General features: G+C 40.7%; 1 protein-coding gene across 5 annotated transcripts in view; it reads left to right on the top strand.

The window, feature by feature from the left end:
- The window catches only part of DOCK9 (dedicator of cytokinesis 9), a 164,046-nt gene that overhangs the window by 9,772 nt on the left and 133,048 nt on the right, over positions 1 to 21,226 (top strand). The gene's annotated exons all lie outside the window — the stretch shown is intronic.

Below are 21,226 nucleotides of genomic sequence, written 5' to 3'. Positions count from 1 at the left end.
AGGAAGCTCTCCATACTTATCAAAATTTTGGGGAGTAATGGCGCCTCATCGTGCATCTATGACTCTTGGTAAGGCGTGAATGCGACCTCCTGAGGTAATGTGAAATAAAGTATTATATAGCAGTGTAATTGTTCAAATGCATTTTTAAATCATTTGAGACCTTTTGAAAAGTGTGTGTATAACAATACTTATATGTGAAAGACTTTTACTCAAGATACAATCTTTCTTGGAAAAAGTGATGGGGAATCCCTGCTGTTTGAAGAAGATCCTAAGTTCCTTTTAAGGATCAGGCAGAGTATTATACTGGCAGGAGGCTTTTTTTTTTTTTTAAAATAGCTAACACTATGATGCCAACATGTGTATTTTTTTTATCATTCTCTCCTCTCAATGCCATGCTGCCTGGTAGACTTGTTTTTTTAGACTTCACTCTGTTGGGTGTAGTTTTATATTGTATTTTGTCAATTACATAAGAGTATCCTGTAGAAGTGTAACATATGGAAAGCTCACTCTCATGGCCATAACTATACAGCCCTGAACTGCAACATGACCGTGTGCACAAAGTCAAAAAGCATTGCAAACTATGGGACTTACAAACTTCTTTCCACTGGACCCTGTTGTACATCTAGGGATAGAAGTAGCAGCCTGTATTCAGTATAATTGGACTACAGTTTTCTCAGCTTTTATGCACCCATTTTGCCAACATATAAGGAACATATGACCTTTATATGTATGTGTGTAGTACTTTTCCCTTTATTATAAAATTCCATTGAGATGAACTGTTCCTGTATAGCATTCTCTTGATAAAGCAGTGCTATTCCACTGGGGGGTCGTTTTCAACCAGATCGCATATGGGCTTCCAATGAAACGCATATGATCAGTAACAATCAACCAGCATTTTGCAAGGAGAGCTTTAGTTGTTTTTTTTTTTTAAATTACCATTTATTCAGTTGAACTGTACTAATTATGTTTATGTATTTAAAAAACAAGGATGTAGTGATGTATAGAAAGATCATTAAGAAGATCCATGTCTATTTACCTGAGCATTGAGCTTGTGTCACAGGGTAACTATTTAGAAATTCTAGTGAGATAACATTCTCCCATTGATAACCAATAAGTTCATAGTCTAGTGACTCTAGTGGATAGAGGCGCCTTATCTCTGTGGAGGTTCTGACCTCAGATCCCAACTGGGCAAAAAAGTTTTTATTGAATAACATGAAATAATTTAGAGATCTTGTGTCAGGGGAAGCCCTGGGAGTTGTAGTAACACCACATATGGTCAGTTCATGATATTTACCTGATGAGTTGGCTACTACTCTGCTGGTACACCTATTCAAAGCTTTCCCTGCCAATGTCTCCTCTGGGGAATCATCTGCAGACAGATATGAAGAGTCTGTAGAACCGCATGAGTCATTCGGTACCGTAAATGACCGAAACCAAGTATTTTTGAGTTTGAAAGTTCTGATACATTGTGCAACTATTGTTGGACCCTTAAAAGCTGCTTTCCTTGTTCCATTTAGCAGAGCAGAAAATCTATATGGCTCATGCTTTGCCTTATTCATATCTATGTGAGTTCCAAGTATTTTTGGTGTGACATGTTCGCTTTAGAGCAAAGTTCAGTATTACCTTTGTATTTCTCTAATGCAGTGGGCTATTAGACAGAAAAGCACAGTTTGAGCAATGCTTATATTTCATTAATACAGGCAGTTGTACAAGATTTGTCCTTAAGTTGAATTTTTATGTAAGTAGGAACTGGTATATTTTATAATTGTATCCGCACAAAATAATTTTGAAAATGTTTGTTTGATTTTCATGGGAACAGAAATTAACAATTGGGACTAAAACCCACAAGAGAATCTGAAGCGACTAACTTGCATAGTGTTTCCCGGAATGTCCAACCTGAACGCTGAACTCTGCATTCTGAGTGTTCAGGTTGGACATTCTGGCGAGGACATGATGCAAGTTTGATTCTGACACCTTTGATAACTCAAATTGGGTTTTCCCACTTCATTTCATGTGTTTTGTAATGTGCATGGGGAAGAATATTTGGTAACCTGGATCAATATACAAATTTTGAATTGTCAACAGAACTAGGATTAACAATAAAGCTTAATTGCCGACCCCTTCGATAACTTTTAGAGCAGTTTTTTTTTTTTTTGTAGCCTAGGGCTGTAAATTACCAACATTTAGAAGTCTGTTTGTAACTAGGGGTCAACTGAAGTCCATTGTTCTTTAGTAGGGGACCGCCTGTATACATCTATTAATTGTTCTGCACTGCTTTCTTGAGATATAAAGTCAAGTCTCCTGGTTCTCAAATGTCTTTTACTTCATTAGCCAGACTCTTTCATGACCTTAAGCTTGTATTCTTGAATATTATCATCTGGCTGGCGGCATATGTGGCGTTTTTTAGCAGTCCTTTAAAAAAAAATATGCTTTTTTTTTTACCCGTTTTGCCAATTTTCTTAATTAAAACAAGTTAAAAACGGATACGTTTTCCAGAAACGCATGCGTTTTTCTTCGAACTGCTTAAAAACGGCCCAAAAAAGGGTTCAAAACGCCATGTGTGCCGCCGGCCTAAGGTCCTGGAAGGTCTGTGCACTGTTACTGTTACCCGCTAGCATTCCCTAGGCTGTAATATTTTCAGTGTAGGTCATGGACATGCTTTATAATCCCAAACGCTTTTTAAAATTTCTTTTTAAGATCTTTATTCCAACAAATCATATTGTTGTGTATTATATCACAGCTTTCCCCTTCTGTGATGCTGCACAACAAAAACAAATTTGCTGTTCCATCTTGACATCCTGTGCATCCAGGTGCTAACATGGAGAAACTCATGCATGGCACTAACCTCTCAATAATGGAAAAGGACAGGTTACTTAGACTTGGCAGAGAAATGAAAAGGCTATGGAAGGACAAAGGGTTTCACTTTCTTGCCAAAGTTGCTAGGTTACAGTAACCGATAGACAGGGAAAGATCCTTAGCAGAGCGCAGTTTGACACACTCAATCCTGTATTTCATTATTCATACATACTTGCATGTACAGGCTTATTAGCTTGTGAAAATCTCATTAAGCAGCCTTACTGTTTCTTAAAAAAGAAAAAGAGAACCCTTTTATAATGGACCCTGTGACTGCAGATGGTTAACAATGGAGTGATGATAACATATGGGCTATAGCAGTGATGGCGAACCTATGGCACTGGTGCCAGAGGTGGCACTCAGAGCCCTTTCTGTGGGCACTCAGGCCATCACCAGAGAGGACTCCAGGTATCTTCCTGCAGTCCCAGGCAGCCCAGGACTTGCTGTGCACAGAGCTATTTTAAAGTGACAGTGCTACCTGGGACTTTCTGCTTTATTGGTGTCCTCAGGGGCTGGTATCAATGAAAACTGTGACAGAGAAGGGAGTATAAATCACAAATCACATTTCTGTGTTGGCACTTTGCGATAAATAAGCGGGTCTTTGTTGTAGTTTGGGCACTCGGCCTCTAAAAGGTTCGCCATCACTGGGCTATAGTGTCTAGATGAAACCTTAGATTGGCTTGTTTTGTGGGCAGATTATGAATATTTAATGTCGCCGCTGGTGGCAGGCATGGCACATTTGCAGTGTACCGGTTTGGCATGTTTGATTTTGTCATAAAGCAAGAATATTGTCCATATCTAGGGGGCACATTTATCATAAGTTGGCAGAGTGTTGTTTTTTTTTTTTTTTTTTAAGCACCGGATCTATCAGAAGGTTGTAGCCTCCTGATAAATAGTGCTATCCGCTTTGCCGGCAGTGCACTTTTATACCAGGTCTGACCTGGCTATAGGCTTACTAGGATACATCTACCTTCACTAAACTGATGGTAGATGTCCTTTAATGTTTCTTGAGTATAGGGAAACATGGAGGCCTTCCTTCTATTGCAGTATTAAGGCTGATTACTTCAGGGTAATGACTGTCCCCACAGTCTCTGTTTTCTTTTGACATCTGGATTCTGAGAACTTCTCATACATGTTGATCCCTTATGTATCTGCATGTGACATACGGTGCATTGGTCAGTGTTGTTCCTTTTGTTGTTCCCCAGGTTTTTTAATTTCCTGCATTAAAATTGTGTTTGAAAGTGAGAAAAATACTTGTTGTAATGTACAGACACATTATACCATAGCGTGGTACTCATCATGTCTGTGGCTCTGTAGTTCTAGGTATGCCTCTATACAGCTCCATGCACACTGCTTACATGTCATCAGGCAGAATGCAGACCATGTATAACATGGACAGCCATATATAGACTACATTAAAGAGAAAAAAATTAAAATTTAAGACAAATCACATATCAATACTGCAGATGAAGCTAAACTTTGTAATCTACTTTACTAGAGAAATATTTTTGCATGTGCTTTTTTCCCTGTTTGTCACAGCTATTAGCAGTGTGTCCAAATTGCACTGATAGTTGATCAGGAAAAAGTGATAATTTTTTAGTGACTTAAAGGGGCCTTATGAAGATTTGGACGGCGGGCATACATCGGCGCTGCGGAGAGGAGCAGGGGATGAGCGCTGCTCACCCCCGCCCCTCTCCATAGGAGATACAGCGCAAGGCGCCGTATCACGGGAAAAGATAGGACATGTCCTATCTTTTCCCGGGCTATGGAGCGGTACGGTGCCGCACGTGTGCTGCACCGTACCGCTCCCGTACAGGGCCGTGAGCCCATAGAAGTGTATGGGGGACGTATATCGGCCGTATATACGTCCCCCATACATGTGTGAATGTAGCCTAACCCTGTGTGACTCTTCTCTGTCCCTGTGATTACAGCAATACAAGATAGGTTCTGTAGGTTTGTTCTTAAGTTGAATTTGTATGCAAGTCAGAACTATAATATTTTTTAATTGTAACCCCAGTTAATTTTTTTTGGTCTCTGTGACAATTGGTTTTCAAAAATGTAGGATTGTTATAAGAACCAGGATTAACAATAAATCCTAATTGCAGACACATTTAATAACTGTTATAGCTGTTTATTGTAGCCTATGGCTAAAGTTTGGTAAATTGCCAACTTCCAGAGAGCCGTTTATAACTAGAGGTCGGGTGTTCTTAAGTAGGGGACCACCTGTATTTACAGGTAATGTGTATACCAGGGCTATGGAGTTGGTAAGCCAAACATTCAACTCTGACTCCTCAGTTTCCCTAACTCTGACTCCAGCTCCACCAAAATGGTCTCCGACTTCACAGTCCTGTTTTCCTGGTCACTCTGGCAGTGCCAAGATAAATGAAGGCATTCTTTTCCAGTCCCTTATTCCTCTTATCTATAACAGAGCAGCTTCACTCCTGAGCATGTACATAAAGTGCAGCCACATTCATCTCAACTAAAAATGGGTCCACAACCCATTCTGACAGGCCACATGCAGCCTTTGAAGCCATGAGTTGAGGTCTGCACCCTTCTGACAGTCACTCCAATAAGCGATTCTATAACCGATGGAAGCAGCTGAGAAGTCCTTACTGTCCCTGGTCTTCTCCTGCCACCCAATTCTGTGTCCTGACACTGTTTGTATGCATCAAGGTTAGGACCCAGGAGTGTTAAGTACTTGTCAGCAGTACTGTAAGGCTCCTGTTCCTTGTGCAGTTCTGGGTCCTGATGCTGCCACATTACAAGCCGCATGGAACACAGAGCATAGTGGCACAGTGGCATAGAAGCTGCAGTGTGGTGCAGGGAGTAGAAGAGCCAGAAAAGGAGAGGATTTATTTATTTAGTATTATCTGCTATGAGGTCTCCGTCATTTGTAGTTTTATGCTCTGGGAGTCTCCGGTATTTTAAGTCTGCAATAGGGTCTCTAGTATTATTTTCTCTGGTGTCTGCCCTATTATTGTCTGAATGCAGTATTTGGTTTCTGGGCCGTATTTTTTTTTTTGCTGTACTGCAACATTTATTCTGGAGGGTATTTTGTGTTGTACTTTTGTTGTTCGTGCATCTAGGGTACTAGTTATTGATGTGGCCCCTTAAAATTGAGCAATATTGTCCTTGGACCAATAAATCTTGATCACTTCTGGCCTAAATCAGCTTCAAGGATAGAACAGATATTTAAAGGAAATTTGTGAAGGGAAAGTATGTGAAGAGTATAACTTTAAGAAAATCTGCCATGAAAACCAAGCCTGATAAACCAGGGGCACTTACTCACAGATCCTGGCACCATGACTGCTGTAATCGTCTTATATTTGTCATCCATGGCCTTCTTCCTTCTAAAATCAACTTATTCTTTTGAGCCTGAAAGGTTGCTTGGTCGGTTCCCAGAGCCCCTCTTCTGCAGATTCACATGCTATTACACTTCCTCCTCCCACTGTGTGCTGAAACTTCGTGTGCTGCAGTGAAATTACACCAGGCAGAAGGGGAGGGGGTTAGTGCTGAGCAGGAACAGATGGGGGAGATGGTATAACATCCTGTGAATCGGGTAATTGCCCCAGAAGCCTCTCAGGCTCTTTTGCATGATTTGAAAAGTTCATTTTAGAAGGAAGGAGACCATGGATCAAAGTGCCCCTGGTTTATCCATGCTTGATTTTGAAGGTAGATTTCCTTTTAGGTTCTTGTCCTTCCCTATCTGTTGTGTATATCTTCAGAATCACTGTTCACTGCAGGAGACAGAAAAGCATACAAATGTAGTACAGGCGGTCCCCTACTTAAGAACACCTGACTTACAGACGACCCCTAGTTACTAACGGACCTCTGGATATTGGTAATTTACTGTACTTTAGTCTTAGGCTGCAATAAACAGCTGTAACAATTATCACAGGTGTCTGTAATGAAGCTTTAATGTTTATCCTGGTTCTTATGACAACCCAACATTTTTAAAATCCAATTGTCACAGAGACCCCCAAAAAATCTGGGCGGGGTTACAATTATAAAATATACAGTTCTGACTTGCATACAAATTCAACTTAAGAACAAACCTACAGAACCTACTGATCTTGTACATAACCCGGGGACTGCCTGTTTATTGTACCGTATTTTTCGCCCTATAAGGCGCACCGGACTATAAGGCGCATTAGTCCGATGTGCCATATATATGTAATAATTCCATATATAAGGTGCATCGGACTCTAAGGCGCGGGGTCCGGGGGCGTGGCGGAGGTCCGGGGGCGGAGCGGAGACGTGACGCGACGCCGAGACGTGGCGGGGAAGGTGAGGGGGGGTGGAGGAGGGCAGTGGACCATACTTACATAGGTCCCCGCTACCGGAGACAGCAGATCTCCAGCGGGAACTGCAGACCACGCGGCAGAAGTTGTTCGTGCCGCGTGGTCTGCAGTTCCCGCTGGAGATCTGCGGTCTCCGGTAGCGGGGACCTATGTAAGTATGGTCCGCTGCCCAGCGCCATACATAGGGCGCACCGGACTATAAGGCGCACTTTGGATTTCCACGGAAATCCAAGGCTTTTAAGTGCGCCTTATAGTCCGGAAAATACGGTATATACTATTGTATATCTATAATAACCTGCACAATTCATTTCTGAAATAAAAAATGAACACTTCTCCAAGAGTTTAGTTCCCCTCTGTTGCATTATGAATCATGAGCAGTCACACAGGTCATACATTCACTCATGCTTCAGGTATGTAAGAGTGAGTTGGTGGAGTAATCCTTCAATACGGAAGCCTCCACATTTTCTCTTGTACATGTACAAATGATATTAAGTTATGGCTGTTGACATATCCTTGGCATGTCCTAACAGACTGTGTGCTGCTGTGGAGATTACCTCTCTTGGGGTGTGTTTAGCAACATGTGTCACCGTTACAGAAATGTGAGCCATTCTGCTATGCATCTGCTGGGTATAATTGTACATCCCAAACTCTGAGATGACATCCAAATCTACAATGTGTTGTATTGAACACAGCTTTATTATGTTATTTACTCCATTTCATATATTCAGTATGTCAAAAATGGTTTGAAGAATGTTTAAAGTTAACAAATAGAAAAATTAGATTATGACCATTGTCCATAAACTATTTTCTCATACAAGGTGCTGTCTGTTTCTACACAACTTAACACTCAGACAGACTGATTGATAGACTATCCAGCTAGATATCAGGATTGCAAAAAATCTATCAGAGGGAATAGCAGCATGCACTACTCCAAACCATGCATGAAAGCCACCCATTGAAGTCGATGGGTACACGAAAAAAGGGCACTCTGATGCCATCCTAGAGCACTCCTATTTTATGCATGTACGTGTGAGTGCAGCTGAAAGGTCCTTGCTGCTTCTGGGACCCAGGAGTAGTAAGTACTCGTTGGCTGTACTGCACTTCTCTTAGGTTCTCTGCTGCTCCTGGTGCAGAAGAGGAGCCAGGAAAGGAAGGATGTATTATTTTTGTCAGCTCTGCACTGAGGGGTTACCTTTTAAAATTCCATCCTTTATTGTAGACTCATTAAAATTACCGTTTCACCCTGGTGCAAATAAGATGGTGTGCAACCTATGCTTTTCAACAGATATATCTTACTCCTGGTCTCGCAGCACAATGAGTAGCATGTTTCTTAAAACAGATGAGAGGGATGGGGGGCAGGCACATCTAGTAGTCGCAGGACAACCTCTTCACTTTAACCCTTTTAAAAACAACCTAAAACAAAACTATACTTTATATACATTTTCAAGCTGCTACGTTAAGGGTGTTGTCACATGGTAGAGCTTCGATTCTGTTTTGTAATGGACTCAAAACGCACTGGGGCGAGCCACGGCCGATTGCGTATGTGTTTGTATGCAAATCCATGCAATCGGCACCTGGTGTCTTGTATTGTCTAAATGCAAGGTATCGGGTGCTGATTGCATGCAAACAAATATGTGCACGGCCATTACAAAACAAAATAAAAACTCTTTTGAAAGCGACCAATTGCGGTGTGAATATTGCAGGGATAACTCCCACATCCATACCACAAAATGTGCAAATGGTGGAAAAGGTTCTGAGGATTGAATAATGCATGGTGCAGGGCCTGAAGGGAGGAGCATGACTCTATTTTTCATTGTATTCCTGGAACTTTGCTAGAACCTAGAGTCCTGCTCCTCCCTAATTCATATAGCTTTGTTTTATTGCATCTAAATGGCTTTATTTTTCTGTGTACTGGGAAAATGCCAGGCTGCCCATAATTTCCCTGTAAGATAACTATCACATAGGTGTAGCAAGATTACGTGTACTTTTACTGTTGGTCATCTTGCTAATTTACGAGACTGTGATACATTTTTATTGTGTTTTTGAGAAAGACGGATTGTGTTTCTACAGCTGGTATTTCAGTGGAAGTTCATTATTCTACAGGAAATAGAGGAGCGGAAGTGGCAGATCTGCCCAGCTATTCCCGCTGTGTGAATACAGGCACTAATCTCTTCCTAGCAGGAAATGGCTTTTTAGTAAAGGATAACAGTTAGAAAGAAATGAAGCCATTGCCTGGAATCCCAACCTGACTTTGACCCCTACATAGTAAACTTTTCAGACTTGCCTTAATATCTCTATTACCTGAACCAGTGAATGTAGTTTACCTGTAATGCTATTTGACTATAATAGCCACTATATACACTTTTCAAAAACTGAAAACTAGAGGGAACACGAACATACCGCATCCTAGATTGCAATTAAGGGATTATTCCAGTTACAATTCTTTATTCATTACATAGTGAAATGTGTTGAAAACCATAAAACATAATAATGATCAATGAAAATTAAAATGACTATCCCATTCAGGTCTGGATTTGGAATGATACTCAAAATCAAAGTGGAAAATCAAGTTTCAGACAGGTCCAACATCATCAGAAATACATCATGACAATGAAATAAAGCTCAGTAGTGTTTGTGGCCTTCATGTGCATGTATGACCTCCCTAAAACGCCTGGGTATGCTTTTGGTGAGACGGTGGATGTTCTCCTGAGCAATCTCCTCCCAGGCCTTCATTACAGCATCGGTCTACTCCAAAGAAAGGCCTCCCCACACCATTACTGACCCCCTGCCATATCGGTCATGCTGGAGAATGTTGCAGGCAGCAGAATGTTCTCCACAATGGGGCAGATTTATCAAGCTGTCTGAAATTCAGAATATTTCTAGTAGCCCATGGCAACCAATCACAGCTCCCCTTTAAGACATTCATGAGCACTGGTAAAATGAAAGCTGAGCTGTGATTGGTTGCCGTGGGCAACTAGAAATATTCTGACTTTCAGACAGCTTGATAAATCTGCCCCAATATGTCTGTACTCCCGTCTCTCACTGGAGTATGAACCTGCTCATCTGTGAAGGGCACTGGCTGCCGATGTTGCATCTTCCAATCTTATTGTTTTCTGGCAATTACCAATTGAGCAGACACATTGCTATCAGTGTTCTGCTGGAGGTCATTTTGCAGGGTTTTGGTGGTGTTCCTCTGTGAACAAAGGAGGTTGTAGCTTTCCTGTTTTTTGGTCTGTTGCCTTCCTTTGGCCCCCTCCATGTTTCTTGGTATACGGGGCAGTCTCTCCGTATCTGCTTCATGCTCTGGACACAGCTAGCCCTCTTACCACAGGTTGCTCAGCATTGATATGCCATCTTTGAAGAGCTGCACGACCTGAGTAACTTGTAGACACTAGCCCGAGACATAGGATGAGGCAATGACAAAATGCAAAAGTGACCAAAACAGCCATCAGAACCTGCATACAGTCACCACTTGCAGAACCACTTCTTTATAGGGGTTGTCTTGCTACCTGTTGTCCATTCCATTTGTACATCAGCACAAGCATTTGATTCACAACCTGTGTTGATTCAGAACTGGACAGGTTGATTTCACAGAAGTGTGATTGGCTTGATCTTATATTGTGGTGATTAAGGGTTCCCTTTTATTTATTTATTTATTTTTTAGATCAATGTATAAAGTTGAAAGCTGAAACAGCTGATTTGCCTGTTTGGCATCCCTTTTTTCATGGATCCTCATACACTGATCTGTGATGGTCCAACTCTCTTTCTCTGATCAGCTATTTCATGGGCTTGTAGTGCTTGAGCTAGGGTGAGAGGTTCCTTAGACCAAGTAGTAGTAGCGGCAGAGTGGGGTATAGATAAATAGATTTGCGGCAGTGCAGCCTGTTGCTTCTTCATCCCATTGACATACAGTGGGTACGGAAAGTATTTAGGCCACTTTACATTTTCAGTTTGCTTCATTGCAGCCAATTGATAGATCAAAAAAAGGTGTGTTTTTTTTTGTTTTCTCATTAATGTGAACTCTACAAATAAACAAATACACAGCTAAATTAACCCCTTATCACCGACACTAGTTTTCAGCTCAATGACCAGACTCGATTTTTTCAAATCTGACATGTCTCACGATAATTGGTTATAACTTCGGAACGCTTTAACATATGTGGGTGATTTTGAGAATGTTTTCTCGTGACACATTGTACTTCATGTTAGTTATAAAATTTAAGTGATACGTTTTGCGTTTCATTCTGAAAAAAAGTGAAAATTTGGCAAAAGTTTGTAAAAATTCTTCATTTTCCAAGTTTGAAATGTTCTGGTTTCCAGACAAGATGTAAAACTACCCAAAAAGTTTGATAATTAACATTTACCGAATGTCTGCTTTATGCTGAGATGCTATTTTATGCGTCCTCTCATTTTTCTAGGATGTTATGAGGTGCAGAACTTTAGGTGCCATTTTTCTCATTTTCATGAAAATTGCCAAAACTCACATTTTGAGGGACAACTCAGCTTTCAAGTGACTTTGAGAGGCCTAAATAATAGTAAAACCCCATAAATTACCCCACTATAGAAAGTTCACCCCTCAACATATGTAAAACAACTTCTATTAAGTCTATTAACCCTTTAAGTGTTTCACATGGGTTAAAAAATATGGACCTGCGATTTAGAAACTATAGAATTTTTTTGGAAAATACATTCATTTAGGCCAAACTGACAGTTTCAGAATAAATTAAATGTTGAAACGCACTGCAACGCTTGATGCCCAATTCCTCCCGAGTGTACTGATACCCCATATGTGGTGGTAAACGGCTGTACGGGTGCACGGCCGAGTATAGAATGAATGGAGGCGCCATTCACTGCAGATTTGTATTGTCACATTGTACGACCTATAAATTTTTATTTTTTTTTGGTAATGCAAACATAGGAGGGCTTATTATTTACGGGATGATATACAATGTATAGATAATTCATTTTGGGAGTCTAAAGCTTATTCCTGAAATTTTATTAACCATTTCAAGGGGGACACAAACAAACAAAATCATCAATTTTTATTTTGGATTGTTAGCATTCCCCCCCCCCCCCCCCCCCCCCGCTCACTGTAACGTAAAAATAATATTTTATCTATTTTATGCGGTGATACCTCATTTATAGTTTTTCTTATTTTTGCTCAATATTCCTGAGCAAATCCAATATTGGAGAAAATCGCATTGTTTTTACTATTAGCAACTTTTCAGGGCCATATCTTCTGTATTTTTCTGTTGTCAGATCTGGTTGAGGGCTTATTTTTTGCGAAAACAGTTGTTCTTTTCAGTCGTATCATATTAGGGAACGTACCTTTTTTTATCACTTTTTAGAACATTTTTTGTGATGGTGTTTGATGAAAAATTGTATACAGTATTATGGGAAGTTTTTCGAGGTTTTTTTTTTTTACGTAGTTCACCAAGCGGGTTCAATATTTATTTAGATTTATTGTACAGATTAATACGGACGCGGTGATACCAAATATGTACGCGTTTTGTGTTTTATATACTTTATTTGCATTTTATGTGTTATTCTGGAGATTATGGGACTTTTATTTTATTTATTTAATTATATTCTAAAAAGATTTTTTATTTTTTTAACTTTTTTACATTTTCTACTTCTTGGCTTGAATAAGCGATCATCCGATCGCTTATTCAAGCCTTTACACTGCAATACACTTGTATTGCAGTGTATAGTGTAAGTAACTAAGCATGCCGCGCAGGAAGGCAGAACCCGGCGGGGAGAGAAGCAGGAAGCCCCCGGGTCACTCGCCGGGACCCGGGGCAGCGGCAGGAGGGATCGGATCCCCCGGTAAGCTCACCGGGGCGGTCCGATCCACGGGGGACACACTTGCACGCCGCGGTCATGCTTGCTTTCCTCTGTGGGAGTGTGAATAGGGGATAAATATTTTGATCCTTGTGAACCTCCTTTTTAAGTATGGAATCCTAAAAGTTTCTGCTGCCCTCTATATTTTTATTACGTGGTTATATGCATACCCTCATCATCTCCCACTTGGACTACTGTGATATCCTTCTATGCAGTTTCCCAGCTAACTCTCTTAACACCCCTTCACCCCCACCCCCTCCACCACCAATAAGACATTTGGGTTATGCTGGGGTAGTTCTCGGGTAATTTTTTTCCATTCAGGAATTTTTCAATTCGTGGTGATCTCCGAACATATTTTTCCATATTTTACTGTACAGTGTTGATTAACTATTCTATGGTAAAGATTATTGATGCTTCAACAAAGACTTGTTTATTAGCAAAGTATTTTAACAATGCATAACTTTGTCAGGATCCCACCACCCTGTACGTGACTTGTGTACAGTTCAAAGGAAGTACCAGGAAATATCCACTAGGTGGCGATAGCTCTGCAGCTAATAGACATACCTTTATGGAAGGAAATAAATATGCAATTCTGTATCCCTTGTACAGTTTGTTTAACATTTACTGGTTGTAAAATACATTTATGTTACATGTCCACTTTATTACTCTTGGTTATGAGACACAGAGAATGTAATCGCTGTAATGAATGTATGATATGTGACTTGGGGGGGCTAGTGGAAGCCGTGCTGTAGATGTGATCTGCTTCAGCTCATCTTACTATACAGCAAGCTTGTCTATATGCGACTAGAGCTACTTATCCTGCTACCTTCATAGTAGTATTCCAGAAAATACGAAGCTGGGAATTCCAAGATTGTCCCCGCTCCTGATTTCTGGTTTCCTGTCATTGTATTTCATATTGTTTTTGAAGTATTTGTAGGGATCTCTACATCATATCCGTAAGTGCTACATTGGGTACAGCCAGTAATCTTTTGTGTGAAGTCATTGTACTACCGTAGGTATCCTTTGGCTCATGATCTAGCAATGTTCTAAAGGCGGAAGACTCCCTTCTTTATACAGTGAACCACCTTGACCTTTAGCCTAGTAACTCTTGGAAAGACAGAACAGTCTATTCATATGAGGATGTCATAATGCCCTAGATCTCCTGACCAAAACCTTATAGGACCTCCCCCTTAAAGGGTCATACCTGATGGGTGTGGCACACTGTCCTCATCTGATGCATTTATAGAGCAATGTTTAGAATTTACCAGGGGCTCTCCATTCAAGTTAATTGGACCAACACAAATTTCCAAGAAAATATGGATTTATTATACACTTCTAAGATGGGAGAGCCACTTAAAATTATCCCGTAACTAGAGGCTTGACTTGCCATTTAGCAAAACAATGCTATTTGATCAAGTGAGTCCTCCTTTTTTTTTTTTTTCTTTAACCAAAATCAATTTTTGTACACAAGGTAAATTTATAAAGTACAACTGTAAAATATAAAAACTGTCATGCTTTCTGGTTGCCATGGGAAACCGTATAGTACAGACCGAGGTGACAGGAGGTTTGTTCAGAGGGGCCATAGGACCTGTAGTGATGTCACAAGCATGTGACTCATCACATGCTTCAGGTCATCCAATTACAAACTAGGTCATCCATTACTTGGTGTGATGGCAAAGGACCTTTGGTGATGTCACAAATGTCCTGGTTTGGCTTAAAGAGACCCCATCATGCAAAATAACTCCCCTAAACTAAATATATTTTCATAAACTGCCATTAGAGAGCATTGCCTCTATCCCTTCATTGTCCCTCTACATGCCTGCAAACCTGAGCAATGAGGTCCTAAAGCTGTATGCAAATGACCTTTGAAATGTCCAATGAGTCATTAGCATATTCAAGCTGTCCACCTTATTCATGAGTGGGAGGCACAGACACAACCCCAGTGCTTGACTGACCGCTGCTCCATGTGCTGGTGGCCACGCCCCCTGCAGCCTGTGTGTGTGTGTGTGTGTGTGTGTGTGTGTGTATAGGAGAGATACAGCAGCTCCAGATGCAGCCATGTTATAGCAGAACATGTCAGATACTTGTGTAGCTGATGTCTGTGTATTAGGAGGATGCAGCCATGTTACAGCAGAACATGTCAGGTACATGTGTAGCTGATGTCTGAGTATTAGGAGGACAGAGCATGTCAGCAGATACAGCACACACACTAGCAATGCTTTACTATACATTACACACAGACATGAGGAGGGGGAACAGGGGTGACATCACTGCCTCTGATCATGTGACCAGCCTCATTTACATAATAAAGAAAAGATGATTTTACAATGAATAATGTACTGATGAATTGACTAGATAAAGGCTGTGATGGGATCCTTGTGAGCTGCTCCAACAGGTAGTAGTGAGAGAACAAGTGACACAGACCTGATGACAGGTGTCCTTTAATTGGCCTGAGCTGGAGTGCCAACCAACATCAGGTATAGCTGAATCTGAATCTACTGTCTAAATATACCAGGTATATCTCAGACTAGGAAGAAGCCTGCAGCATGATACAGATAACGTTGGAATTGTTATCAAAACTATTTTTTGTCAGTAACTTTACAGTTACACTTTAAATCAAATTTCATGTGGCGGTCTGGCTCACTTCACTGATAGTTTTGTCCTTGTCAGGGTTGTTGTTTTTGTTTTTCTGTAATGGAATTGAAAAACGGAAATCCCAACTGAGATGTGTGCACAGACCTAGACAGTGCTGGTTCCATGTATTCATTAGGACGTCAGAAGCTGGAAAAAATAGGTTTCTGCCTTCTTCCAATAGATTTGCAATTGTTTTTGCAACCGATGGCACACGGCATTCATAGACAGAACTCTACACCGTCAATAGGACTTCCTCAAAATATTTAACATCTAAGAGTGGTCGGGAAAGTATTAAAAAGTCTTTACACTTCAACAGCATTCACTCTTATGAAGGCTACATTCAGATGCCCGGTACGGCGCCACACAGGGAGAGGTGGTGAGCGCTGCTCACTCCTGCCCCTCTCCATAGGGATATATGGCGCACGGCGCTGTATGCCGGGAAAAGCATCGGATATGGTGCCGCATGAGTGCTGCACCGTACCACTCCCGTTGGGCACCGTGCGCCCATTCCCGTCTATGGGAGACGTATATCGACCATATATATACGTCCCCCATACGGCCTTATGTATATAGCCTAACTCCTTAACGCTCCATAATGTGTATATATATATCATGGACTGTTAGTAGGATCAATATGACAACCTAGGGGATCTGAAAAATAGTAAACTAATACAATTTAAAAATTAAAAAATTATTAATAAAACCTTAAAGTTCAAATCACCCACTTTCCCTAGTGCCGATTATAAAAGTAAACAAAATCATAAACATGTTAGGTATCGCTGCATCCCAAAATGTCCGGTCTATCAAAATAGAAGTTATTTTTGGTGTTGAACCCTGTTATGGAAAATAGCGCCCAAATGTTCAGAACTCCACTTTTTTGCCATTTTGCTACATGTAAATAAAAGTGATCGGAAGGTCATAGTTCTCAAAATGGCAGCAATGGAAACGTCAGCTCATTTTGCGAGATGTGAAACCTTACACAGGTCCGTAAACCGAAGTATGAAAAAGTTATTAGCATCAGAAGATGGCGAAAGGGAATTTTGTTTTTCGTACACAAGGTTTTCTGTATAAATTTTAATACCCTATGATAATTATAACGAGCCAAAGAATAAAGTAGAGGTTTTATTTGGAGTGTACATTGAAAGCTGTAAACACCGAGCCCACAAGACAATGGCGCCTTTTTTTCCCCTGTATCCCTGTACAATGCATGGAATTATAAATACCATCACTAAGTACAATTTGAAAATAAGCACTCCTACAGCTCTGTACACAGAAAAAGTTCTAGATTTTTGAAGATGGCATGCGAAAAATGAACGAAAAAGGCTGTGTTCTTAAGGGGTTAATGGGAATATCTTGACACTGGTTAAACATCTCTGCTGACAATGTCCTGACTTCCTAAAGCTGATTGTAACCAGAGCTGCTAATGGATTGTGCTCTCTTTGGGGAATACTGGATGCTACTGATATGTATTGCCCTGCTATTTACATATATGACATGATCAATATACTCTAGGGAAATGGAGAATTATTTTTAGCTAATCCATGGCAAAAATCTGCAGCTAAAACTCATTAACATCTGATTGGCCAATGGATTTGCAGTTAGTTTTAACTTATTTAAAGGGTTTTGTAATGAATCTGGCAAAAAACTGAGGTTGCACCTAGACATGGGGGAAAAAAAATTAACACGCATTTACCGCATTCTGGCTCGGGACATACCGTATATACTCAAGTATAAGTCGAGGCCCCTAATTTTACCACAAAAACCTGGGAAAACATATTGCCTCGAGTACAAGCCGAGGGTGGGAAATACTTTGGTCACAGCCTTCCCAGTATATAGCCTGCTGGGCCCTGACCCAAAGTATATAGCCTGCCAGCCATATCCCCCCAATATATAGCCAGCAGCAAGGGAAGCCGGAAAGGTGAAAGGTGAGTTTTGATATATGGATATATATATTATATAATTTTTTTTTTTTTTTTTTTTTTTTCTCGAGTATAAGCAGAGTTTGTGTTTTCAGCACTTTTTTTTGTGCTGAAAAACTAGGCTTATACTCTGCACTAATGCAGTAGTCTTTGTTTTCACAGCTTGTGTTGTATGTTGGGGAACACTTGTGATATACCTTGAAGGTTAAAGAAAAATTGTGAATTTGGCCTAATAGTGATGCTTTTGTCTGCACTTTTCCAATGCATGGCACAAGTGTTTTGAAATATTTTGTTACATACCTAGAAGTGTAATGGACCACTTCTTTGTTTATAGGGTCTGCTTGTATGAAGCTTCTTGGCTTGGGCCGCGTTCATAACCCTAGCAGATGGAGGTGCACATTTCCAGGCGATCGGTAACCAGACCCCAGTGCTTTGCATTGTTTATGCAAACTCGTATGGAAACGCATATGCGATTGGGCCAAGCACCCCCCCCCCCTCCCCAATTTGCTAAAATTGCATTATGAACGCAGCACTAGTGTCATGTATGACTGCAGATTTGGGGCTTTTCCCTCTTTTTCCTATGGATAGGGAAAGTCCAGACGTGTGGCACTACGACTCCTGTGGATTTCGGCACAAACAGAATATATTCGGTCCACAATATCTGAAAGGTATAAAACTTCTTTAAGGACAGATGAAGATTTGTCAGCAACAGTGGGTGGAGAGGGTGCAGGGCCTGGTGGCTGCTTACACATCTGCTAGTTTTATTTAAAGAGAACCTGATGTATTGAACATTCAGAAGCGTGTTTTATATATATACCATTAGGAGATGTGCACATCGGTATAACTTCTTCTTGATGCAAATCCCTACTCTTTCTGTCCTAAGGTGGTCTTGGTCAGAATTGGCAGCCTTCCTACCTATTTGCCGCTGAATTTTGCTGGTGCTGATCAGTGCAGTTATTAAACCCTGGGGATGGACACTGCATATTCATTGTGACAGGCAGGGATGTGAAGTTGAGTGATTTACAGATTTCACAAAGCTATAATAAATTATAAAACCTATGAAATTTCCTAAGGATTTCAGACAGAGGTGAACAACATTTATTGGTCCAAGGACCACATTGTCATACTGCTCAACTTTTATACCAGTACTTTAGATGCACCAACAACCAATAGTACCAAGGACTTCAGAGCAGACTACTATAATGGAGAGACCCACCTGTAAAGACAATATTAATACTGAAGACCCCAAAAGCAGACAAATAATACTGGGAGACCAGTAATGTCCTCACAACACATAATGCAAACCAAACCATAGGTAAGATACAGAAACAAAAAGGATCAAGCTGAAAAAACAAAATATGGAAGTGTTGATAAGCTCTTATAGAAATGTTGTCCCTTTATCTGTTCTCATAAATCGGCAGGATAAGTGCATTGATGGCACTAGGGACAGCGGGTAGAATTCAGATCCAAACATTAATCCGTTTTCACCATTCTAGTGAATGGTTGGGCCATTACGACACAGACCCTTATCTCCAATAGTGTGCATTTACATAAAAAGCACCATAGTGCTGGCTTGAGCATCTATTCATTTATTTATTTTTATTTTTTTTCGGGCTAAGTCTTTATTTTCAAGCTGGGGGAGTTTTTTTTTTTTTTCCTATTTTTGATAAACCACAGATGTTTTAACCACCCACACTCCTGAATGAATGATGGGATAACCCCCCCCCCCCCCCATAGATTTCACCTTTCACCTTTTATCTATCTTTTCTTCACTATACCACCAAATACTTTTTCATCATGGGGAAAAAGATTTCCCCCTGCAGGACAGATGAGTTCCAGCACCAAGGGTGCACATAGAAACTAAAGATGGGAAATTGAAATGTTAAGTGGGCCACTACAGCTCACTATAAGGAGATACAAAAAGCCAAATGATTCTTAGATGCCTGATGCTCAGTTCTCAATGCAGCCTGTCCCCAGTCGCTTTTCGCATCCAGGGGAAGAGTCGCACTGGACTGACCTCCTGCACTGGACTGACCAATGTTCTGTAAGACAAGGACTTCCCATACGTTATCAACATCCTATATAAGAGAAAGGACTGAGAAACCTGTCTCAGGTGGTGACAAATCTGCATCTATAAAAGAACCATGTACATAATGGTAAATTTAACGAGGGAGCCGTCCTTATTACTACTGGAGATGGAAAAGAGATCCACATAAAAGGACAGGGAAATATGCATGGAGATAAATGCAAGTGAAACAGAATAAAGGACAAGAAGGTCATTCTTGTAGAAATCATCACATACATGGTCTTCAACAATGACCTATATTTACCTTTACTGCTGCTTGGTAGGTCTCACAGCACAATAGTTCCTATATGTTTTTATTGAGGATTTTTCCAGAACTTAAGAATTTTTATATTTATGTAAATGATTCAGAAGTGCTTTGCTGGGTAGGGGTGGGGTAATCAGCCTAACTCAGCAGCACTTGCTAATATATTTGCATATTTGGTGATGTCATCATACACTGTAGTCGGAGGCACAGTGTAAGGACATCACTGCTGCTCTCTGTAGTGGAGCATAGAGCTCAAACCCATGTGCTTCACTAAAGTACTCGCCTCTATCTGCATCTGGTGGACACAGAGGTTAGAGTTTTTAAGAGCAGCCCTGACAGTGGACAAAGAGCTCTGTTGACTTGGGGACATCTGGGGTTCCGCCCTGAAGATCTGGAGCACGGCCCCTTTTGACCATATACATCTATCTTTACTGTCAAGGTAGTGGAGCAATCCTTTTATATAACTATATGGCTACAAAAGTGCTGCTACCTGAGCTCACGAGATTCTGGCATTTCTGCCGCAAACGCGCTGTTTTCCATGTTTTAGAACTTTTTATTGCAACTTTTTGGTAAAAATGTATAGTAGATTCCATTACTTCCATTCCAGTGTGGCACCTCCTGTTACAACAGACCTCTTGGTATTCAGAGACTCACCGTTGTTACCCCATCGACAGCACAAACCCAACCACGGTCCAATATAGGATGTACTGGTAACTGATGAGCCTCTGTATATGAGAATTATAAGTACTATTATTTTTACACCCCTTGGGAACATTGTAAAAATCATGTCCTAAACAACAAAATATAAAGGGCATTTGTTATTTTGAAACCAATAAAAGCAACCAAAATGGAGCCTCTACTTTTTTTGTCAACTTTACAGCATTTGGATTTGTTTCCATCTTCCTAGTACAGCGCATGGAATATTGAATGGTTCCTCCAGGAAGTAATATTTCTCCCACATATAAGTCTCTCTCTGTGAATGAAAAAATTAAAACATTTTAACCTTTTGGAAAGAGGGTTAAACAACCTTTCAGGATTCTGGGTATGAAAGTGATCCCTATAATGTGGTATCATTGTTGCAAAAAAGGCCAAGAATAAGACTTGAAGTAAAATGTTTCAGCATGCTGTATGCCGGTATAATGTGAAGCATGCTTTAGCAGATGGCCCCGTCAGACAGCAGGACCAGGATAAGAGTGCTGTTGTCACTCGGCAGCTCCCTGGTGACTTGCTGTCAGAATACCATTTCCAGTGATGGCTCGGCCTTTGAGGCATGTCACGTTGCCATAGTGACTGGAATGACGGCCTTTTCCCATCCCCTTTGCTGTTCTTTCTCCTCTTACAACCTTTA

Source organism: Engystomops pustulosus, chromosome 2 (assembly GCF_040894005.1).
Source record: "Engystomops pustulosus chromosome 2, aEngPut4.maternal, whole genome shotgun sequence".
Taxonomy (NCBI): domain Eukaryota; kingdom Metazoa; phylum Chordata; class Amphibia; order Anura; family Leptodactylidae; genus Engystomops; species Engystomops pustulosus.
The sequence above is the reverse complement of the archived record's forward strand: the minus strand, read 5'-3'. Positions and strand labels throughout refer to the sequence as shown.